Source organism: Leptonotus elevatus, chromosome 3, assembly GCF_054856555.1.
Source record: "Leptonotus elevatus isolate MCC_2025b chromosome 3, RoL_Lele_1.0, whole genome shotgun sequence".
Taxonomy (NCBI): domain Eukaryota; kingdom Metazoa; phylum Chordata; class Actinopteri; order Syngnathiformes; family Syngnathidae; genus Leptonotus; species Leptonotus elevatus.
In genome coordinates, this window is record NC_141241.1 from 16,557,988 (window position 1) to 16,583,475 (window position 25,488).

General features: G+C 40.4%; 1 protein-coding gene across 1 annotated transcript in view; it reads left to right on the forward strand.

Annotated features, from left to right (window-relative positions):
- zfhx3b (zinc finger homeobox 3b) overlaps positions 1 to 25,488 on the forward strand; it is a 336,831-nt gene that overhangs the window by 49,694 nt on the left and 261,649 nt on the right. The window contains exon 4 of the mRNA XM_086070592.1: positions 11,285 to 11,393. The gene's annotated coding sequence lies outside the window, so the exon portion shown is untranslated. The remainder of the gene's footprint in view (positions 1 to 11,284; positions 11,394 to 25,488) is intronic.

The window sequence follows — 25,488 nt, forward strand, 5'->3', positions numbered from 1 at the left end:
AATGGCCATACAAAGTGTTCGGTTCTAAAAGGAGCAGAAAGAGGCCAACGCTTATCTCGTCCTACCCCTCCTTACAATCCAAAGCATTACCACTAACAACTTACAAGTAAAAAAAATAAAAAATTTAAATTAAAAAAATTGTATAAATATACAGAATGTGTATCCACACATACACAAACCATATATAATTCAGAATAAAATAATAATAATAATAATAAAAAAACAAAAACACAACTAAACAGAATCAATCACTTCTACACCAGTCAACTTCCCAACCCCGCATACATGACCATAAATGACAATTTGTATCTATACTTAAATTCCTTAACATTTTGACACTTTTTCAGTTCAACAGCAAGACCATTCCAGAGCTTTACCCCACAAACATACTTCTAAGACTTGTACGGACAGCATGATGCTTTAGATTATATTCCCCACAAAAATCATAATGTCATTTTCTATCCATGAAGATTTTCTGAATATTTCCTGGGAGAAGTTTGTTACAAGCTTTAAACATAATCTGAGCAGATTTAAATTTGACCAGATCCATGAATTTTAAAACACCTGAATTCAAAAACAACAAATTGGTGTGGTCTCGATACCCTGCATGATGTACAATCCTTACTGCTATTAATTAATATTTTTCCATAAAATAGTCCAGTTGGTTAGTATTTGTATGATTTTACTAATTGCATTAGTGCATTCATTCAATTCATTCTTAACTCTAGAAAACAAAAATCAATATTTGCTTACTTTGCTTTATTTAGGCTTTTTTTTTCTTTATTCAATCGGAGAGGCAGTTAGTAAATGGCTCCATTAAACCCACCAGGTTTACAGAGAGATTCCCCTTATTAAACTTATCAAGTATGTACAGACAGTACTGGTGATTTTCACATGATTCATTAAAGACTGCAAATTTTTCCCATGACACATAAGCTCTGTAAAACCCCAAATTTTGCAACAAACTTTAATAAATAAAACATACTGGTAAAATCTGACAAATTGATAAAATATGTAGAGAGTACATTTGAAATAAAAATTTCATCTCACCATTTGGCCACTTCCTGTAGGTTTGAACTGAAATCCCTTTTTTTTTATTGTTAACTAGTCCACTATAACATGTTTATGTCTCATCACCTCGCCTTAATCATTTTAATGAAATCACGTCATCAGATTATTGTATTAAAAATGATACTATTGACAAAGTAAGCATAAAAGAGCCCCATGAACAGGAATGAGCAGCCTCGCAGTTAATTTGCACCCTTTAAATGACTCCATCGAAATCAGAGTTGTGCTATAAATCTATCGATTGAAGTCTGGTGCCTCTGCTTTATCATCTGCATTTACCACATTTAAATGATCCGTCTTGTCTCGTGTCCGCATCCTCGGAGTCCATCGATTAGCTCCATTGATGATGTTTAGCCTTTCATCTGACTTGCTGCCTCTCTCCTCAGCTTGACCCGGGCCAACTCTGGCCTCAACTCTGGCCTCAACTCTGGCCTCACCCCGCGCCGTCCGCAGAACTTTGACGGCAGCGTCCATATCCATGTCAGCGTGCTGACACTGTCCATCCTGCATCAATAAACAGTTGGAGAAGGAAGGTCTTTTGAAGCTGAATAATTTATTGTGCTGATTAGAAACTCTATCCAAGATGGTGGATCTTGTTGCTTGTATGTTGGTTTGGATCAAAAATAAAACATGGCTCCATCTGATTAGAAAGTCAGACGGCATGGAGCTTGTTGAGGGGGAGCGTGATTAAGTTGGATATTAGGTAGGCCCAGAGTGTAGAATCTAAAGTTTTTTGTCATTTTATCTTCTTCTGCCAACTTTGTAAAGGTGTGCGGCATGGACTGAAGAAGAACGCAGTAGATTCGAGTGTAGTTCTGGATCAAGGGGGCACGCTGCAAGGTTGGAAAACAGCGCTATTGTCGTTCCCTAGAAACAAGGAAAGTTGTATTTGTTCCAAACAGTGCGTGTTTGGACTCGGTTCCATCTCTTGGCGCTGCTAAATTCCAGGAAAAATACTTTTTATAAAGTTATTGGACCTTGTGTTCCCACCTTTAATAATAAAGTCCAGGCGTATGCAGGTGGTGGGTATCTATGAAGATTTTTTTTTGTTTCCATCGACCAAACTGATTCACTAGGAGTGCAGTTTATTGCAAAATAATGTTGTCACTGCTTGGTGAGACGTTTTAGACATCTTGGTCACACAAAATATATGCATTATTTTATTTATTTATTTTTTATCTCAGTTCCCTGTGGATTTCAATTTTCAGATTGTGATAGTACCTTCAAGTTTTTATCATCAAATCTAATCAGTTGTCATCAGCTGGGGTGCTGTGAAATTTCTGCTTTTGTATGTTTACCAAAGTTGATGTTGCACAGCGGCGTCTACAAAACATCACAACTGACAATCAAGCCAACACATTTTCTTCAAATATTCGCCAACATTAGGCATACCTGCATAATAAATAAGACCCAATACAAGAGTTGGCATGAAATATTTTGATCTTGGTATTAATCGTATTACTAGCAACTACTTCATAACAATGATATGATGTTGATTTTTGTACACTTTTGGTAAACATATCAATCTCAATTCAGAATAATAAGCCTTTTCTACCCTCTCTAAAAGGGAAGTCCACCCTATAAAATTATTTATGATCATAGTCTAAACAATTTGTCCAGCATTTTTTATCCACCTCAGGGGGCAGCCATTTTGATACTTGCTGTCGACTGCAATGACATCACAGTTTCTCAGCTGAGGGAATAACCAATCGTGGCTCAGATTGTGAACTTCACCCGACCAAACTCAGAAAACAACAGTGAGCCGTGATTGGTCATTACCTGAGCCTTAAACTACTGTGTGTCATTTTCAGTCGACAGCAAGTGGCAAAATGGCCGCCCCCGGAGATGGGCGGGAAAAACTGTTGTTTTTTGCTGCTTAGTTCATGTTCCACAAATATTTATCAGAATGCCATGTTTACACTAGTGTTGCCGCATTGAACAAATTGTAAATCATTTGTTTTCCCCTTAAAAGTACAGCCAGTCATTGATTCATGGCAACCATGATACCAACCCATCGAAACAGCTTCATAAACTACAGAGACATCAAATCCAGAAATCCTAAAGCCAGTCCGTTTCTTAGAAGCGATGCGAGGAGGCGGGAGCGTGACAGGCCCAGTCGCCCTTCACTGGGGCGCGCTTCTCTTTGTGCCTGCACAGTGCGCAACATGGACCTCTAATCATACAGTAGCTGCGAGTGTGTGTTTGGGTGGGGAACGGGCCCAATGTTCATTAGCCCAGTCAAAACGCCTGCAGGCAACGGAGAGTGAAAGCGAACAAGGAGGGATGGGTCGGCTTGTATGGCAATAGAGCAGCGTGCCGTAACTGTTCATCTGCTGTCGGCCTTTGAAGTGAGATGCTCGGCGCCGCGGCCGGCCTTGTTCTTGATAATTGCATAAATGATCTCCACGGAGCGTCGAGTTGTGCAACAACTGAACTAATCCAGGGGCAACCCGCTGATTTGACTGAGAGCTCTTTGCTATGTCAATCTTACCAACCCCCCCTTACCACCCCCAATCGCCCTTTGCCGTCCTGCGCACAAACAACAGCACATCTTCCGTTCTGTGTTGGCTGTTTATTAGTCGAACTCAGCAGGAGGTGTCATGCCGGCGATGTGGCTACTGGACGTAGAAGAAGGGCGGAGATGGGAGCCTCCGAGCCACACGCTTAACTCCTTGACATCATACCCTATGCTTGTCGGCCATTGAGATGTAAATGAGAGACGGCCTTGTTTGCAAATGAGGGAGGAATAATTAGTCAAGAGCACTTTGAGACAACAACGACGCACGCGTCTGAACCGAGCTGGGTTGTTGACTGTTTGTTACGTGAGCCGCTGCTGTCAATCAAGACAAGGCCCATTCACCTTCCCTGTGTAGCAGCTCAGACACTGGTGGGTGGCGCAGCATCCACAACAAGCAGAGTGTTTGGCGTTTTGGAGCCTCCACAGGGTTTTTCTAAGCAGCCAGCGGAGCCCAAGGCCAAGAGCGCAGACCTCTGTGCCATGTGGTGAGGTCAGAGCAGGGAGTGAGGCCAATGAGGAACGTTGATCCCCTTTGAGAGCTGAGCTTCACAGGTGCCAGGTAGTCTGGAAAAAGACATTTCAGTTCAATGGACTGAGAATCGTTTAATGCTTGCGAGCTCTGCAGTTGATCAAGACAAATGGCAAAAAACAAGACATGGCCGGGTCTTATCTGGGAAAAATCGATAATTACGTCAAATTTACATACAGAATCTATGCTTCAAAGAAACGGGTGTCATGTTAATATTTTGGTGCCAGGCGTAACGAAGAGCCCCTCTTGCGCTGTCCCAGGACGGGCCCAGTGGCAGAGTATCAGGTAGACCAAGGTCCCGTATAAAAGTGGCCCCTATGAATTATAAATCATAGGCCACTGGAGCCACAGCCTGTGGGATGCAGAGGGGGTAAAAGGGAAAGTATTCCCGGAACAAAGTACTGCCATAGGAGGGGGTGAGGCGGCGAGTTGAGAAAAAGAATGGGGAGGAGTCATACAGAAAAAAAATGGATAATTTACTGGAATGTATCTGCTACACGTTCATTCAATTATGATACATTTTTCGATGTTTTTTTTGTTGCCATGCGCCACTTGAAATATTATTTTATGGTATGTCACCACTTTTACAAATGCAGACAAGCTTATAGAAGTCATGTAAAAGGTTTAGGAAGAAATGTATTTTTTCTTTTTTCTTGTTTTAAGAGAAAGCTCAGTATTGTTCATTCGGTAATCTTACCGATTCAACATGTCATCTACATTGCTCTCTTTCTCTCTTTTTTCCCTCTTTTTCTTTTTTTGTATGTGCGTGAGTATGTGCGTGAGTATGTGCATGTGCGGGGGGTGGGGGGGTGGGGGGTGGTTGCATGTGTGCGTGCGTGTGAGTGTGTACTCATCTCACCTAAAACTTATTAAAAATCCCATACCGTTCACCTAAACCGAATACTTCCGAATCCAGCTCGAGTCGTGAGGTTGTCAGGAGACCCGAGGAAGGATCAAAGAAAAGAAAGGAAAGTGAAATCCAGCACCGACCAGACATCACCTACTACCCACCGGGTTACCAGCCGGAATCTTTCACCAAGCCCAGAAACATTTAAATTCCAACAAATTAGGGAGGCCTCAAGAGACCAAATGAAAGACGAGGAAGAAATGTCTTTACAATGCTTATAAAAGTTTGATTCATTATTATTTCATCTGCTGAATATCCTATCGTTAACCAAAAATTCAAGGAAATGGAGAAAAGTCCAGTAAATACATATTGCACTTCATTAAGGTTTTAAAGAGGTTTGCAAAAACTCTTAAATGCAAAAATGTTGCAGCTTTATCTGCAGAGTATTTTATATTCACCATATTGTTAAGCAGAGCTTTTATTTCTGAATAGCATTACTTAATGCTCATATTCATGTCTCGCTTCATTGGTCAGTGGACTGTAAGCCCAGCCAAGCACAGTCAGAGGTGACTGAATATAAATATTCTATATATTTTTTCTTTTATTTGGGAGGGGCCAGCTGATGAAAGGTTGATTGATACGGTGTCAAGCGCTCTGTGATGGATTAAATTGTGTGTGCAGACAGAGCGGCCCGGCCAGTCATGGCTGTTGCTGCCTTGTCCGCCAGCCACCGCTGCGGCAGCTTTACGAAAATTTGATTTTCGCAGCACAGAAACACATGGCAGAGCCTTTCTCTCCGCTGCCTGACTTCCATTTAGTTTGAGAGTGCACAAGTGATTCTTTATTGGATGAAATCTGCGCCGGATTGGATAAAGTGTTAGAGCGCTGAGCCATCTATCACTATCACGCCCCAGCTCCAGTTTCATTTTAAAAGAAAAGAATGAAAGCAGGGGAAAAACATAAGAAGAAGAAAAACAGACAGCCATAGGATGTAGGAGATTTGAAAATTAACTGTGGCAAGGGGGAAAAACGATCTATCCTCCAACCACTAAGCCTGTTTCCTTTCTTGGAGGATACCAAGCGTTTCTCTGTAGAGACGTCTTCAAGACTCACTTCTCTCATGATGTCTGCTGAGCACTCCAGCTCACACCTGTTCACACACTGCTACAAATTGGAGCAACCTAAACGCAGCACTGTAGTAGCCCTGAACGTCCTAATGTTATTTTGTAGCCTGTCAGACGAGAACAGCATACAATATGATTGACTTTTAGTTGATTTAACAGGAGCAGTGAATCTTAATCTTCCTTAAAAAATGTATTTAATTGATACCAGTTATTGACATCAGACTGTCAGTTCTATATCGTTTGTTATTTAAAACCATCAAAACCAAAGAGTTTCAAGTTTGTACAGGAGTGAAAATGATTGATTGATTGCAGCTACTTTTGGAATGTGTGACTTGGCCACTAGGGGCAGTATAACATGAAGACACAAACAAACATGAGTTTCACGACTGTGACTTAGTAAGCTGCAGTAATATTAGTAGTTTCTTGCAAAGGAAAAGGAGTATAAGCCTGTATTATTATTGTTTTTACATTGTCTGTCTACATGTGTTGCTGCAATGTAGGGATGAGCAATTATGATGGTGTCATCTTGTGGCTGTTTTATGGTCAGGAACTAGAAATAAGAAATTAGAAGAATAGACAATTGCCATTCATTTTATGCAATTTTAAGCAAAAAAAAAGTTATTTCTTTAAAAAGCTATTTGTCACTTTTTTTTTCATGTATCAAAAGTACTATGGTATCGGTACTTTGTATCAGTATCAGCGACTTCTCAAGAGTTGATTACTCGTACTGGTATCGTTCTGAAAAAAGTGCACATCCCTACTACACTGTTTGCATTCAAGTATCTGTTGCTTAAAGCCTTACGACTGTTTGTTAGCCTGTCTATGGCTTGTTGCATTGTTTGTTAGCATTAAGCTAAGTGGTCTCAGATTGCTTAAATATACAATGCGTAATTCTCTTTTGATTTTATGTTTGATATGACAGTAAACGAGGCATCTCATCAAACACCTTGAAGCCTCTTTTTTTTCTTCTATTTGCCAAAGTGCTGCTTGTTCTGAGCTTGTTGAGTTGAGTCCACTGCCACAGTATTGCACAAGTTGTGTCCTTGTAAGTCAAATCACCACTGCACTATTTTAAGTTGGAAAAAACAGTCATCCTTAACTGATCTGATCTGAGTCAAGTCTGGCTGGAGACCTCAAAATGACATCCTGACATCTAGAGAATCCATATTCGCTCATCATATTCCCTTTTGGATCTGCCTAACCTTTTTTTCAATTAGTCAGGCTTGTTTGTTTGCTCGCATCTGAGCATTTCTGTTACATTTATTTTTAAACGCCAGCCCTTATATCCTCCTATGCATCCGTTAACGGCTTGCTATAAGCACCAAATGGCCACACATTTACCTCACGGCGATGCAGACGAGCCAGGAAGCAAGAGTAGATAAAAGATCCGGGCCTGCAAAATTTGTGAGACTCTGATGTATTTCAATTTGGCCTTACATAATTCATTTGGAAATGCATCTTGGATGATGTAATGTTTCGAGGCACCCCCTATTCCGAGCCTTTACCCTCAAATGTCTCTGCGGTTGGAGTGTCCTGAGGCGCTTTGGACCGGGCAGCCCTCCCCTTCTCCCAGCCTTAATAAATCATCACGGAGCAGAGCTGCACTTATCAAGCTGGTCGGAGACCTCTAACGAGCGCGGGGAGCGCGACTCGCCGCTGCCCCAGAAATATTTTATTAAGAGTGCATTTTAACACACACTACTTAGGATGTATGACCACATGTGAGCCCCGTGGATCATATCTGCATCACAAGTAAGCAAATCGGAAAACCGCAAGCGGCGCCTGAGATCCGAACGCGGGTTCAGCTGCCTGCTAGGATGCAGCTGAGTCGCTCAGGACGAAGATGGGCGCCCTCCGTGGAGCGCTTGGGTTATTTCTGGGCTCTTGATGGCTCCTATGGGGCCTCGGGACCTTTGACCTTATGCTATAGTTATGATGGCCCTTCAGAGAAGAGAAGAGTCACACACCATTCTCGGGTCATCTCGCTGAATAATGATCCCTTGTGTCTTTATGGCCGCTGTGTGCTTTGTATAAATTGACTAGACAGAAGAACAAGAAGTGACGCGCTCCTTCGCTTTGACCAATTTACACTCATTTTCAGAATATTGTTTCTTAGTCTGCCATGATTTTCTTCCATTTGCCCTGTTTGGATTAAATATCAAACAGATTGCTCATCTCCACACTTTCGCAGGTTGAATTCTGATGATGTAGCCTTTGATTTAAGTGAGCTGCAAATTTTAAACATCTTGCACACACTTAATTAAAGAGAGGTCTCGTTTGAACTTTAGTTTGTAATTCTGTTCGTCCTGACAGCTTTGTCAAATAAGGCATTGTCTTTTTTGATTGACAGCCTTCTTTATTACATTTATCAGAACACCACTGCCTTCGAGGCCTGTTTTTCTTTTATTTTCTTTACCCTGACGATTGAATGCAATTTCAAGCAGAAGATATTGCATATGCAGGTACAATGAAGAAGAGAAACAGATGATATCACAGGTTGAAGGCCTCTTTGGCACACACAGAATATCATTAAAATATGCACGCTTTCAGCATTGAATCCGCCTTTCAGAAGTAGCTGACCTCGGAAAATGTACATAGTTAATGCCTTATTTTTCCTAAATAAGGTGAAAAGTCACTTAAACCAGCAAACAAAACCAAGGATGAGCAAGGACTCTCTAACAATGGCAATAAAAGGTAAAACAAGTATTTCTTTTTCCAATCTCCAAGACTGGCTTTGAGGAGAAAAAATGACTTGCCTGTTTCATCTGATGGTTTTTTTTCCTCCCTGGTGCAGAAACACAGAATTGATTAAAGATGACTAAAACCCAAAACGCACCGAGACACTTACGACTTCTCTTTTCCCGTCTCTTCAACTTATATTTTTAATGGAAAATCTGCCCTCAGCTCATTTACTCTGAAACAGGGCAATATAAATGTTTCAAATTCAACTCAAAAATGAAATGGTGGAAGAAAATGGAACGGAAGGAGGTAAAGCTGGATAACGCGAGTGAGATTTTAACCTCAATAATTCATAAAGTAATCCTTCAATCGCCCTTTTCTCTCTGTTGACTGCCATTTGAAGAAGCCGGATCAAACTTGTGGGGTGTAGCGATACTACACTTCTTAATTAATCTATTAATCAATCAATTAGAGATTAGGGTAGACCGAAAAAAAAGGTCCAACAGCCATCTGATGTCGTTTGAAGTTTGAAGCCCAGCATGCTTAGCAACAAGGCCGTTCAAACCCACAAACCAGCCCCTAAGGCTCTGCAAGGGTCCCTCCGTCTTCTGAGGGTCCGCCACTCGACCACGGCTCCTTTCCACCCCAGTGATCACACGCACGCTCTGCGGTCAGCGCCCGCGTGTTGACGCTGTGTTTGCGGAAGCCTTCTGTGATAATTCCCCAGTATTGATCATGTATCCATGATGATGGCCGCTGGGAATGCGACTTGAATTCAATGCGATCGCTCCGAAAGGGTAGCGGGTCGTGCGGTGGGGCGAGGGTGTCGCAGACCAGGGTTCACCGAAGGTGAAGGTTCCTCCTTCCCATCTGTAGGACTGGGAGTCAAGTTCAGCCAGAGAGTCTATGGGGGACGGGAGGTCTAGGCGCCGTGTCCATCTGGATCAATCTGCATATTGGGCCAGGCAGGCTGAGACCGACTGGAGGAAGATGGCTGAACGGGATGCTCGAGTTGGGAAATGTGATTTCTCTAAGCTGCAGAGAACTCAACCGCTGGCCTTTATATTTGCTTAATGCAATGCAAATTGATTTTCAACATCATCACTGCTGCCTATATCTTCCCAGTCTCATGTTTATTTGACTTGTAATGGGCGCTTGCAGTCAAATAATTCATTAAAATAAGAAAATTAGGCTGAAATAAGTGAGGGCAAATATAAGAAGCTCAAATACGAGTTACAGTCATTGAACAAATTCAACTCATAATAACGAAAACATCTCGCATCTCAAATCGTCTGCATCCAGTAAAAGGGATGGAAATGGTCTGTTTAGTAAGTAAGCAAAAATAACACTCAATTTTCCATTTTATTAAAACATACTGTCATGACATAATTAAGCCAGCGCTGTGTAAAATTCAGCATTTCAGAATTCAGTGAATTAATTTAAATGGATTGCAGGAAGTGGAATTAATTTGAATGCAAGTGAGAGAAACTCATCACAACTCAGTGAGAATGAAACGGTGTATTTCATCAGTGTGCTCCAAATAAAATGTTCATAATGGGTACTCCTGCAAGCCTTTGGCCAATAGCCATCAGACTGGATTCGGGTTCAAATTTCCCGCACTCTGTCTGCGGATGAGACATCATGTGCGCATTTTGTACGTGTGCAGTTTCATTTTTTGTCAACAGGTGGCAGTAGCGATTCGAAATGGAATGTTCTGTGTTCAGTAGCTTTTTAGCGAAAGAGATTTTCTTTGCTTTATATTTAGTTTGGCAGTAAACTTGAACTGGGAGTGATTTTAAACGGCTTGAAGTGACTTTTTTGGAATTGTTGAATTGAATTGTTTACGATCTGCCATAATGCTGCTTGTTGTGAAGTGAGTGGAGTTCAATGCCACCATACAACACTAGTGTCAATTTGATTTTCAGATTTTATTTTATTTTTGTTAGCCGTATGTGTGCTTATTCATGTAATTAGCTGCACCGATCCTCCCAAAGATTCATGGGCCATGCAGGCGTACTAACGCCACTCATATGCATCTCTTTTATAGTCCATTGTTTGTAATCACCGTCCTCTCCCTTCTCCCCGCCAGACTTTTGACCTTTTTTATTTGCCTGTCCGGTTTCAGCTGCCCCGTGAGCTAACACACACATTATAGAGAGCAGATGTGCAGGCGGTTGTCACTGAATGCTAATGAGGGCCTCCATCAAGCCTGGATGATGACATACAAACACACGGCCCACTTTTCATCACTCTTTTTTGCGTTAGCTCAAATGCTAACCGAGCTCGTGTGACATGAAAGCGTGTGCGCGTGACGGTGCGTGCGACCGGCTGTATCCCCGGGCTACACAAAGCGCGGCGCTCTCCCGACAATTCCCCCCCTTTTCGCCGCAGAGGCCTCAGCATGCGCGATCAATCTCACATGGGCCAGTCATGGTGTGCACGGGCCCGCCGCCGGTACTGACTCGCTCTCTTCTCTCTTCTCTCCTTCCGCTCACCTCGATCCTCTGACCGTGGGATAGTAGCAGTGCCACCTCGGGAGGGATGACGCCACAGCTAGCATCTTTCCGGGAGGATAATTAACGCAAGGTGCCAGCAGGCCGCGTGGAGGTCTGACCCTGCAGTCGTCAGGTATGCAGGCCTTCCTCTTTTTTTTTTTTTTGGGTGATAACCAACAACTGTTTTACTGACTGATTGGCTGACCAGCACCCACTCACACTTTTTCCACTCTCTCTCTCTCTCTCTCTCTCTCTCTCTCTCTCTCTTGACATCACAATGTCGTAGAATGTAGAATGATATTCATATAGTACAGGTTAATTTATTTATTGTATTTATGATTGTATTTATGGATACATGGGAAGTGGACCTTAAAAAAATAATCACATGGTAAATCGCTGTCGCAATTATTTTTTTTTTTTACATTTTCAAAATTGTTCAGCCCTGTCACAGACACACACATAGGCAGAGGCAGGCTACTGTGTAACTTTTAATAGTGTTTGCTTGAGCAAGGAAAGCTCTTGATCTACATTGTGTGGGTTTGCAGCTTTACAGGTGTAGACTTAGAGAGACATGTTTGGTGCTCTGAGGTGGCAAATGTCATGTTTTTTGAAGTACAAGTGGGTTGTCTTTACTGCTCTGGGCTGTACTAGGTGCCTGCACACCTTCTGATCGACTCTCTCAAAGGTTAGCGCGGTTCTCTCTTCTGTGATTTTTGTGTATTTGATGTGCGATTCCTTGCTGAGAAAAGAAAGGGTGGGGGGGGGGGGGGGGGGGAGAAATGTGTGAACAAGCGTGATGATTGTGAGGCAGTTAAATCTGTCTGACGACTTTTGCTGCATTATATACCCTGAGGGGATTGCTGAAATTTACAAACATATTTGACAATGCACATTGACCCGACATAAAGGCTGCAAATGTCAGTGGTTTATTTAAGAGTTTCTAATGACTACATTTTGGTAGAATTTTTGGAAAACAGGCAATTTCACAACAAATTAATTAACTTTATTCAACCTGGATGCCTGAGAATCTATGCAGAGATAAAGAAAATAACACTTTTTTATTATTATTATGTGACAATAATTACAAATGACAATTAGACTATTAGGCTAATGATTCAAAATTTTAATATAATGTTTACTTGATTCTAGGAGTGCACTGTTAATTTTCTGGCTGATCAATGATCCCATATCTATAAAAAAAACAGCCCCCCCCCCCTTTTTTTTCATAACCAACAGTATACACTTTCAAAGAAAAAAAAATCAAACGTGTTGTTTTCTAACTGCAGGTGAAGTTGTTCTCTCAAATAAAAATGAAAACTGCTAGGTCAAAAATATCCCAATTATATTCAAAATTGGCCCAACCGGCGACCTGGGTTAATTTGATTCAACTTTGGGCGTACAAAACAGCCCAACCCAACCCAAGCAACGGGTCGATCAATTATTTTTATTTATTTTTTACCAAAATTGGATTCTTTTTGACCCAGCATTTTTAAGAGTGTATTAGTCATCTGACTGCAGAAGAGGACAATGGTCGACGTTTTCAGACCTCTTAAAATGGAGATGAGATTGCTGCAAAAGTTTGTTTTTCATGGATTAATGGATTCATGGATTCAGGATTGACTGGTCAACGATTCCCAAAATTTAAGGAAATCGGTCAGATACCGATACCAATCCTGACAACAATTAATTCCTAAATCTAAGGCTAAATGTTCGTCAATGCATTTTTGTTCATTTGCATCTTGAATGTGTGCATAAACTCACTGAACGCTTTTTTAGGAACGCAACCTACACTTTTACAGCGACAATAATGCTCCGTTTTGATTGACACTGTCAGTGAGGTTAATGTAACATTAGTGGTCGTGGTTGTAGTTTGCAGCGCCATACAACTGTCCTGCATCTTTCTGGAGAGCCAACTCAAAGACAAAATGCATAAAATACTAGAAACAGCTGCAAAGTTCAAAGTATTTCTTGCTTTTCAAGCGGTCATTTCAGTGCTTTCTGCCTGCGTGCGGCTCTTTCACAGATGGGTGAAAAGGGAGAAGGCGTTTCCTGGAAATGCCACTCTCATTTTTCTATGTGGAGGATATTTTTCGCAAGGGTCAGCACTGGAATTTATGGCAAGCGCTGCCCTATAGGACGCATCAGAAGGGGGTTGATTTGGAGAGAAAAGAGCAGATTTTCAGATCTGCCTTTTTCCAAATGTGCATCATGTAAGGTGTTGTATCACTTAAATCCATTTCCTTTTATTAGATGAGGCTAAGTGGGCCATTACGAAGTTGTTCTAAACTTAATTTACATGTTCATATGAAGCCAAGCAGGATGTTAATGGCTGACAAATTAACCCCTGCAGCATTATCTTCCAAATGGCCCGCAGCATATGATAACCTATAATCAATATCAGCAATTACGTGTCAGGAGGAGGCGAGTGGCCGTGACCTGCCTCTCGTGAAGAGACCTTCTAAAGGAAACTGGATCTCTTACTGCAGCGCGCACACGCAGGATGTCTCGCCCCTCTGATGTCATTACACACACCTGGGACCACCTAGCATCCTCTCGCTCCTCCATCATTGCCTCACCCTTGTTCCTTTCTTGTCTCGGCCATTGACAAAGGATCACATTTGAACTTGGATCGGCGCTTTGTCATCCTTCCATCTTGTGCACAGGCACACGTACGTTTGTCTTGTATTAGAAACAGTTAGTCATCGTTTCGCCATCGAAGTACATGTCATTGAATATGTGAATCATTCAATTATAGTATGAGTTCAACTGTTATTTTACTATTGCAGTTTCAAATATGTGTGTGCCAATTTGCTTTACTTGATTTCTCCTCATAAATTGTGAATCTGTAAATGAATGATGCAGATAAAATGAGGTAGTGAGTTGATCTAAATGACAAATCTTGATAGTTTTGATGTTTCAGAGCTCTTGTAGAATAAAGTCATAAAATAAGTTGTGCGAATGTTATGTTTGGAATGTGTTTAATATGCATTTTAAACATTTTGTAACCTTACTAAAATAATGCCCCCCCCAATAAAAACTCACACAAAAAAATGCTGATTTTATTATAATGATTAATTCCATTTCCTAATGTATAATTAAATGGCCTGTTTAACTTAAGAATGTAGCTGATTTTAGCAGAGGTTGGCCATTCTAATGAGAAGTTACAGGCATCCCCCCAAAAATAAGATTTAGGCCAAGGTTTCAAAATTCACAAGGAGTTAATCTGAGCAAAAATCTTAATGTTTTAGTCTTAAAATTGTTACATTCTTGCTAATACTGAGATAACTTTGATTCTATTTTGTTAGGCAAATCAATTGTCCAAATCATGATATCACAATTTAAAAATAGTACCAAAAATGTGTGTTTTTTGTTTTTTCATTATCTTTGTGTAGATTGTCAGTCATGCAAATTATGGTCAACTGCAATGGTTCAATGCAGGCTACTGGATAATTCTTGTTTGTTGAATTTGTGTTTTCTCCCCTCCATTGTTATAAAATATATATATATATATATATTCCAAAATTACTTTGCAGGTGTGCTAGTGGGCTAACAATTTGCTACATAAAGAAAATTAATTATGTCCACTTGATTTTAAAGCCATGCAAATGAGACAATTAATTCAGAATCCTAATAATACTGTATGCTATACATTTTTGTTTACTATATGCATATTATTTTATGTAAAACCTAAATATAAATCATAGCACAATTTCCAGGGCTAATCAACTACTGCATGTAAAGCTAGTCATTTTAATTTCATTTCAAAAGAAGTAATGTTTTAAAAGCTAAATGGTAAATGTGCAAATTATTTTAAAAACATGCTTTTAAAATGGGCCATCTTCATGTGTGTGGGTCATTGACTGCAGAGACCTTGAACTTCACCAGGGCGGAGTGGGGGGTTGGAGGGGTAAGAAGGGGTTTAGGAAGCTCGGGGTCTGGGGGGAGGGGGTGTGGGGGGCACATGAGAGACATATACCTCAGTTGCTGTCACTCTTGTGCTGATTTAACAGTACTGTTTCTCTTTGGTATTTTTTTTAATTCGTAATTTTTTATTTTTTTATTTTTTTATTCATGTATTTATTTTTAGCTCCACTGGCAGTTTGAGGTTCACAAGTAGATGGTTTGCAGTAGGCTACATGCTTCCAGGCCTTTATGGAATAATCTCACTACATGCAGTTGCTATACTGTAATGGCGTGCGTGCATGTTTGGGCCCATTTCTCGTCAATTGTAGTTGTTAGTGGTACATTTGCCTGCATGTACTGGATTTGGTTTCACAAATGCTGATTGATTGTTGATCAAACGGGCTTCATTGCAGTAATATACACTTACATCCTGCATCGATGTTTCTATTTGTGTTGTTGCATGGATCACTTTTGCCTGTGTAAGGCCTCCAGATTAAATGTCGCTATTACGATGATGTAATGGCTGCACATTAAAAAAAAAAAAAAGTACTATATGCGCCTAATTATTGAAAAATAATGTAATATTATTATGATTATCACCAATAGTTACATATATTAAATATAGTGAAAATGTAGCTTTTAATGCTAAAAACCCAAACGTGAAGATATAACACGTGTTGCTAAAATGTTAAATTACATGTATGCCAACATTTGGTTTATTTAAATCCTTATTTGCATCCCTACTTTGACGAAATGTACAAAAAGAGAGCAAATTATTTTGGGAAAAAAAAGCACACGCACGGCCTCTGCATCAACACTGCAAATATATATTTTAAAAAAAACTGCTGGTTTTTTTATGTTGTCATAACGAAATTAATAATAACACGCTTTGTGTGTGTGTGCTAAACCCCCCCCCCCCCCACCCTCGCATTTTCAGCTGCCAGCCTGTTGCCTTAACGATCCTAATTATCTCACGCATGCAAACAAGTGTCCTATTAGAATGCGATGAATGCTAAATAGACGGAATAAACATGTCACTCCCGATCGGATCGCGTGCCAAATTCCACCACTGGTGCGCCCCTCTGCAGTCAGCCAATTAACGCAGCCTATTAATCCGCAATGATGCCCAATTAGCCCCCATTAGGTGCTGAAGGGGTGGGCGGAGGTTTGGCACGGGTGGGGGTGGCACTAATTGAAAAAACAAGCTGGCGTTTATTTGTGTGTCGTGTGTCGTGTGTGTGCCTGTGTGTGTGTTAAGGCCCTGGGAAGGCAGCAAGCTCTTAATGCATTCACATTCAAATGAGAGGGGACACATTTTGGCACGGACGCACGCGTCGACCTCCCGGAGGCGCCTTTTGTGACACGCGTGGATATATTTGTGCACGCGCGCGCGCGCGTGTGTGCGTGTGTTATTCGTGGCACAGTGCCCATTGCATGGGAAACATGTACAATTAAAATATTCTTCTGTTCTTTTATTTTTATTTTTTTATTTTGATGTTTTTACATTTTCCAAGCAGGTTAGAACACAATCTGCCCGCGCGTGCACACACTTGCACCTGTCACATTCTCGTGCGAGTGCGTGTGTATGTGCACGCACCGAGCCGGCCATGCGTGTCACATTTGAGGCGCCTTTCCTGCGGCATTTGTCTCCTTTCTTGTGTGACCTAAATACTCATTTTATTGCCCGTGCTGCCGATTTGAATCATCTCCTAAATAAAAGCTTTCCCCAAAAATCTCCTAATTTCACTGGTTTCCTTGCGTTTCTTTGATGAGAGGCGTAATATGAGAAGTTCGTCTATACCTGCATGGAAGAAGGCGCTCTGTGTGATAGTCTGCCTTGTAATGTAATATTAATGCAAGCGGGGCTTGTTTCATATCAGGCGAAAATCTCTCCAAAATTGTCCTCCACAGGGACCCACTTAGTGGGAGGCGCATATAGCAATGATCAGTCTTTTTAGCTTGCATATGAAAGCTATCATTCCACTTTACACAGTAAGTGACAAGCATTTGAAAAGCTTAGCTGCATATAGGCCACAAGCGTGTTCTCTTTCAAAAAAAATCTTGTAGAAAATTTGAATACTACTTTCCCCTTCCGTTGCAGGGAAAAACATGGGGAAATAGAAGACATACATCTATGCATTTATAGTACATTGGGATGTGTTTGTTGCTTTAATTCAAATAAATGAAGTCGATTAAATGCCATATGTTAGTGTGTCATTTAAAGTAGCATTTATGCACCCTTTTTCCCCTTGCATAAAAAAACAAAAAAAACAAAACCCCACACCATTAACTATAGGACTGGGCCAACATATTCCATCATGACACAGTCTGAACCATAAAAATAATAATCCTTTTAAAACAATTCACTATAAAATAGGACAAAAATCACACAATTACAAGCTTGATTTACATTTCAGAGCACATTGCCAATAAATGCATGATAATAGCATATATATATATATATATATATATATATATATATATATATATATATATATATATATATATATATATATTAACATTGTAGTCCACCTTTTGTCATTGTAGTCCATCTGCTTTGGGTCCAGGAATGTAACTGCCTACAATAAGGGGCAAACATTTTTTTTTTGTCTGCCATATCCAAAGAGTATATTTTCATCATTGCCATGCAAAAATAGACAACACAATGTAGTGCTATTTAACTCCATGCTTATAAGGTGATGATTAGACAGATGAGCGCAAAAAGGAGTCTTGGATAATGAGGTCTGAAGCTGCCTGAGATGGGACCCTCTCCCCCTGAATAAATCCCAAATTATACCCTGAATCAAGTCAGCATTCTCTGCTGGGGCCACAAGGTCAAGTCCATGACCTCTGACCTCGGAGTCTGGCGAGGGGCTGAGGTAGGCTGTTGATGATGATGGAGAGGGAAGCGTCTGGGCCCTGCTCGCTGTCTGTCTCCGCAACCTGCTGTCCTCTGCCGCGCTCCTCCTCGCTTGATTTTAGCCAACAGCGCATCTATTATTCAGCAGCCTTATTAAAAGTTATTTTCAAAGCCAGATGACCTGCCATCGGGGGCCTCTGAGTGGGCAGACAGGCTGCAAAGCCCAAATGGACACAGTGGAGCTGCTAAAACACACAGGCTGGAAACAAACAGAAAACAGCACCTGCATTATTAAGAGGCGCATTCGCCATTGCAGAAATAAGAGCTCATGAATATTTCACAAGCGCAGTTTCAAATATAGATGAATGTTTAATTAACGACAAGTTAGCCCGTACAGGTAAGCAAAGACTAAAAAACTATATTTCACGAAGCCACTAAAAGGATCTCTCACATAGGCATCTTTTATTAAAAGCTGAAATGGCACCCAGTAGAGCAAAGACCCGACCGACCATCAACACCGGATGATACTCGCTTCATATTGCAGGAACACAACATGGATGCTTAGAATTTGAGCGCTATTTATTGAGGAATTAATGACAACAGTTTAGTCAATTGGTCAATAAATAGTAAATGGAGTGCACTTATATTGCTGTAATATTATTCCCATGCTCTATTGTTGATATCCTAACACATTTAAATATATCATTGACTGTGTTAATATGGTCACAATTAACAATGACTGAACCTTATTTCGCAAAGAAAACCTATCAGGGTTCCATTTATATAATCTTTTAAACATTTTTTTTTTAGAAATGCAGGACCAGCCACAAGTTCACAACATTACGACATCTTGCATGAGCAATTGATATCGACACAATAACTGAAACAAATTCTGTTTTAATTGACACAAAAAGAGTTCATAATTGGGTAGTTCTAGAATCATTGTCTACATACAGCTCAGTTGTATTTAACTTTTTTTGCTATAAATGTTTAATTTGGATACAGATACATAAGTTATTTTTTTAATACTGTACCTTTATTTAGGTACATTTTTTGGGTAACTTTTAACTGCAGTTTGATTGAATCCTTAAAGTATATTGGTTGATTTTCAAATCATATTTAAGTGCAGTGGAATGTTTAAAAATGTACATAATATTACAATGCCTCACAATATTAAATGTATACATTTTGTGAATAACACCTGTCTTGCTTTTGATGAACATTTAGGCCTATTTACCTTACTGTATTTTAACGTTGGTCATGATGATGGTACAGTACTTTTCTTTTCTTTGGAAACCGATGAATTGAACAATGCGTTTATTATTGTGGTTGCAGTTCAGGAGTGTTATGTGGTTAGCTGGTGAACAGTTCATAGTTAAAACCCTATCCTCGGGATATTTGTAAAAAAAAAAACCTTTCAAATGAGTGTAATTATACTTAAAAAAAAAGCAGCAATTGATTTGATGCTGTTATCCCGAGGACATGGACTTAACCCCTGCGCGTGTGTACTTTTGAATATTCACATCTTGTTGAAGGAGCGTGACATAACCTTTTCTCCCCTAATGCGCCTTGTGCACAAGCACTTCCCAGCTGTGTCCAGAGCAGGCTGGCTAGCCAATCAGATAGTCGGGGCGGCGGAGGGTGGGTCGGGGGGGTTGCAGAGGCGTATAGAGTAGGAGCAGGCCGAGGCAGAAAGGTCGAAGTGGGGGGGGGGGGGGGGGGGGTGTGCAGGAGACGGGCGGGCCGGGCCGAGCACTGCGTCTTTGAACCTAACAGATGGTGAAGGTTAGGTGACGTCCCCTGGCCTGGCCTTTCCCCAGTAATTGAAGATAATTTGAGCAGCAGAGAGAGGAGGCCTGTCCACCGTCAGGCCCATGGAGAAGAGATGAGCTTAATATGAAAATGATGCCGCATTACGGCCGGCCGAGCCGGGCTGCCCGCTCGCCTAATCCTGGCCCGAGGCGGCGGGAATGAAGGAGTGTCACCCCGGGTCCGGGCACCACGCCACGCCACGCACATGAATACATCTCAAAGACGTGACCCCCCTCCCACCCTTTTCCGCGCTCCCCATTAGCCAGCACTCTGCCAGGGTAGATTACACACTCCCACTCAGGAAGCATTCGGGGGGAATTTTAGGGATGCGTGCAAGTGGACTCACTTCACCTCTTCCCTCGAGAACAAAAGAGGTACAGAAAGGCCACTTGGTGCCTCCCTGCAGCTGACTTCATCGCCTTATCATGTAGCTAACACTTGGAAAAAAAACAACAACACTGTAGGATGTAAAATTTCAGCACGGGTCGTTCGATTTGCTGGATTTTTACCTGCCACTTGCAAAAAGTTGTCTCTCTGGCGCAATGAATACCTTTACAGCTATTGATCAGGTCGTCAAACTGGACACATTAACCTGCGCGGCCTTGAAGGGAGTTTGTGAGGAAATGAAGGGGAGCTTCTTCTCAGCTGAAGCAAACCACGGCAGATACAGATGCGCTCCAAAAATCTTAGTAATGGTGGTTGTGGATATCTTACAGTTATAACGGCCTCTTGCCACGCCTTGCTCAATCTGTTCTTAATAGAGACATTATCATTGCAACGGAGGTTTTTTTTTTTTTTTTTATGAAGTTTGCTTTACTTTACTTTTGAGAATTTCACAATCACCTATGAGGTTAAGCAACCTCTTAATCTCAGTAAAATTTAAAGCCAACCTGAAGCATTTCTTGACAATAATATGTTATATGTGACCTTACTAGTCTAAACATGACATTCTGATTTATATTACATTTATGGACTATGAGTTAAGCAGCAAAATCCAACCGTTTTTATTCATCTCAGTGGGTGGCCATTTTGCCACTTGCTGTCGACTGAAGATGACATCAAAGTTGCTCAGAGCTCAGGCAATGACCAATCACAGCTCACCTGTTTTCTGAAGCTGCACTGTGATTGGTTGTTACCTGAGACCTGGAGCAAATATGATGACATTTTTACAAGCGTAAGTGGCAAAATGGCCGCCCCCTCTGATGGAAAAAAAACGGCTGGATTTTGCTGCTTAACTCATAGTCCACTAAAGCAATATTAACCAGAATACCGTATTTAGATTAGTGGTGGTGCATAGAATACATTATTGTAAAAAAAAAAAAAAATAAAAATAAAAAACTTGGCTTCCTCTTTAAAACAGCTACATTGACAATCAAGTTTTTAAAATACAAAATATAATGTGTGTTGTGAGACAAAATTGGAATTCCGAGCAAGCTTCCAAACACTGCCAATTGAGCGAAGCATTTCCTGATGCACTTTTAGCCATTTATTAAACAGGATTGGAGTATTGTGTTTGTTCTGGTCAGAATCCGAGCTGCAGCTGTTCTATTGAGGGAGTCTAGTCAAAGACTGTTATAATATTCAAGTCTATTTGGGGAAAAAGCATAGTCTGCTTGGAGCATCAACTGTCTGTCTGTTTTTTTTTGTTTTTTTTACAGCTGGTAAAAAGCTTTTTTAGTGATTGATTTGATATGACTGCTGATAATCAGATCCAAATCTATCAGTACGCCAAAGTTTGGGACTTGGTCTTTGTTTTTTAAAGACAGTGACTCCAAGAACCTGATTTTTGGTAGACAGGTACACGTGCGCCCAGTGTAAAATCTGCCGCATCTTCATTTTCGTACCAGGGCAATTCTAGTTTACCGTATGTGAGTCTGTCCGACCACATTGCGCCTCACTCGGTGTTCTGGCGGATCGAGGAGCGTTTGTTAATACACGCACCTGGCACACCGGACAATTTGGTGACAGAAAGTAGATTAGAATTTAGCCCAGCTAAAGGAATGTCTAAGTTGTGACGCAGGTGGTGTTGTAGTCTTGATGCATTTGATCGAGGCTCAGGCAGACAGATTCTGAGCTCTGAGAAAGTGTGTGGTGGTTGTCATCCTATTTCATTCGTAAATATGACAACAGCGGGGGACAATCCCTCTGAATCATTGCGGAAATCAGTTCATTGAATGAATTATTATTGTCATCTTAAAAAGCATTTTTATGCCTTACCTAATGTCTACCATTTTGTTTGCAGGATTAGGCGAAAATTTAACTAAACTCTGTGGGCACGTCAAGCCAATTACATTTTGGTGTTGATTGGCCTTTTTGCCACTAATTTGATAATGCATTTTGTGAGAATTCATTCATTTTCATGACTATCAATCAACACAGAGTACCTGATGCTATTGCTACATTTTACTCCACATTGGCTACACCAGGGACATTGGATTTTTTATTTCATTTTTTTGCATTATTTAATAAATATGAGAGGGGACAATTCTGGAAACATCATTGTAGTTAGTTCTACACCATAATAATGAACATATTTTTAAAATCAATATCGCCATGAAAACTGTTCATTATTATCATTGGGAAGGCAGAATGTTTCACATTGTTTCTAACTATATTACGCAGAAACAAATCTGAGTGTGTTTGAGGCAGCGGAATTTATTAGCATGCTCATTCGGGTTATGTTTCCCAATTCCAGCGACAAATGTTATCTTGCATGCATTTTTAATTGAACAAATACAAGTTAAAGACAAGCAGTGCAACAGTTGTATTATCTCCTGATTTGATAACTTTTTATATATTTCCTTAAATGAATACAAACACATCTATTGTTCATTTTGACCCATAAGATCATGGCAGAAAGTATGTCTTTGAAAAGTAAAAAAAATAATAATAAAAAAATCCACTTTTAAATAAGATCAATTGTAAACAAACCCAGGGCAAGCCTTTGAAAGGTCCTGCCAAGAGATTTACCTTGCCCTGTGGCAAATAATATTTTTTGAACTGAGTTTAAATTTCAAGTGTCTTGGGCTTATAAGAACCTGGAACAAAAGAAAGCCAGTCTCTGAACAGCAAATATTATCTGCTGGCTGGGCAAGATGTCAAGACTGCCTTTTGTTGTCTCAAATGCAGGGCCAGACCTTGTGTCTGGCAAATCCCAGAATAAAGCACAGCATATAGACTTATTTACTCGAATTTAGTAGGATCACTACAAAAAACTCACCCTTATGCACTCATAGAGAACTGATCTCAAAGCTGAACTCTTGTGCTATTGTTTGGATTTGGTGTTATTTCATTTCATATACTGCATCCTCCCTTTATTTGTTTCTCATTTATGATGATGTACATGATATCGCCCACCATCACAATTAACATTTTGCTCTCCAATGTACGTCTTTCAGGATGACTTTCTCCGTGCAATAACTCGAGCGCTACTAAAGCAAGTAATGGACCTTTCTTGGTGCCTTGATCAGTGTCATGATGAAAGCATATGGGAATGTGTCACAGGGGCCTGCTGTGACTTCCATTACTCCTTAATATCCCGCAATCATTCGCTCCCAAAATCTCGGACTCTGTAACAACCTACCTCGGCAAGCACATTTGCACCTCTCCGCCTGCTGTGACACATTTTGTCTTTCATTTTTTTCTTAAAAATAAAATAAAAATAAAATCAGAGTAGAAATCATAACAGAACTGCACCATGGTCGCCTTTTAAAAACTTTGTAAAGAGAATTTGGAGATTTGTGAAGATAATTGCAGAAAATTCAGAAATGTTGAAATATAGCATTCAACTGTTTTTCATCTTTTCAGTTTTCTAATGAGATTTTTTTTTTTTTTTTTTTTTTTTTTACATAGGGCAGGTATGGGCTACTGGCAGCCCTCGGACACATTCAGAGTATCATTTGATTGATTCATATTGATTATACATTTGTTTACAGAATTTTGCAGTGTTAAGTTGTAATAACAGTATTCACCACTAGGTGGCAGTCATCACCCCGAGCACCTATGAAGCAAAGACTTTACTTCTCCAGAAGCCAGGACAAAATTAGGTCAAGAAAATTGTGTCTTTTGTAAAATAAGAAGCAGATTATAAATGAATCACATTAAAAAAAAGAAGAAAAAAAATAAAAGCTGCCTGCCTCGTTTGCTTTTAGACACAGCACCACTAACGCTATTATCAACAACTGTTGGCTGTTCTTTTTAAGTGAAAAAGAAGTTAGCTCAGTTTCAACATCAGGGAAATATTCAAATCTTACTAATGTTACCAAACATTTTTGGTGTCCTAATTGGCACGCCCGCGAGGGGACTGACAGCACTGTTCAAACAGGTGAGCTAGCCTATTCATTTGGGATTTTGAATGAAATGCAGGACAAACATATATTAATATAATATTAAAATCTTTAAGTGAATTGATTTCTATACATTCAACTAAACTCGGAAGACAGTGTCATTTCGTTTTTCTTTGTAAAGTGCCAACCAGTCAACTGCAGCTCTCTATTGCATCACTGCCATTGCACATTTCTAAACGTGTGGCGCACGACAAGGGCTTGCAACTATCCGTCTATCGCCCCACGATCCCATTCTTTAAACCTCCTGATGAAGCCTGGACATTCAAAAGCATGATCCGGCAGACAGCAATTTGACTGCACCATATGAGGCTCTCACATGGCCGATGGCGGGGAGGAGGCGGGCTCCGTCAGCAGGACAGCCCACTGAGGGAAACGCATGACACGAAATCCAAAGCCAGCTCTGCACCGCCCGTTTGTGCTTCTTTTAGCATCTCTGGGTGTAAACATGACGCCACAACGTCTAGAATGCACGCAACTGTGGTGGTAAATAAATGAGCTAGGTAGCCAACATAAAATGGCGGAGAGCTGCACACAGTTTTAGCCCCTCCCTCTGCTGCGAGGACATGACGCCGTCACCCTGATCATGTGATTAGAGAGGATGGAAAATAGCTGTGTGTGGATGGCACTACCCCCTTGTTTGTTTCTCCGCCAAGAGGAGGGGCCTGTCAAGACAGCGGCAGTGTCACGAAGAAGGACAAACGCAGCAACATATTGAACATTTATGCATATATTTTTCTTGGGTGCTTGTTAGCACACTTTTATATTACATATTTGATTCACAAACTACATTTAAAATCCCCTTTTTAGAAAAGCAGTGATTAATAAATAGATATTAGATCATTAGGATAAGGAAAATTGATGGATTGAATTTTATTAGTAGTAGTTATTTGAACACAGTATAAGCCACATGCACTAAGAGGCGACAACAGTAAATACACCTGCACTGTCTAATATCCAAAAGATATACTGTATTAAAAAAATGCACATTTTATTGTATTTTGTATATTTTCTCCCTCTTGTTGAAAAATAAAGAAACCAACCTATTAACAACATTACACAATAGAATTCGATATTGCAGGTTTTATGTAAGTTCATGTTGAATTGTAATGTACGGGTAAGACCATAAATATTCATTCTCTGAGTTAAAGTGAATATTTATTTATTCAATCGATATCTGCTAGCATACGTCACTGGTTGGAATTAGTCCCCCCCCCCAAAAAAAACAACAAAAAAAAAACAACAACAACAAAACCACAGAAAATGAAATGGTGAAAAATAGTTTTGAAGCATACAGTATCTCCTCAATT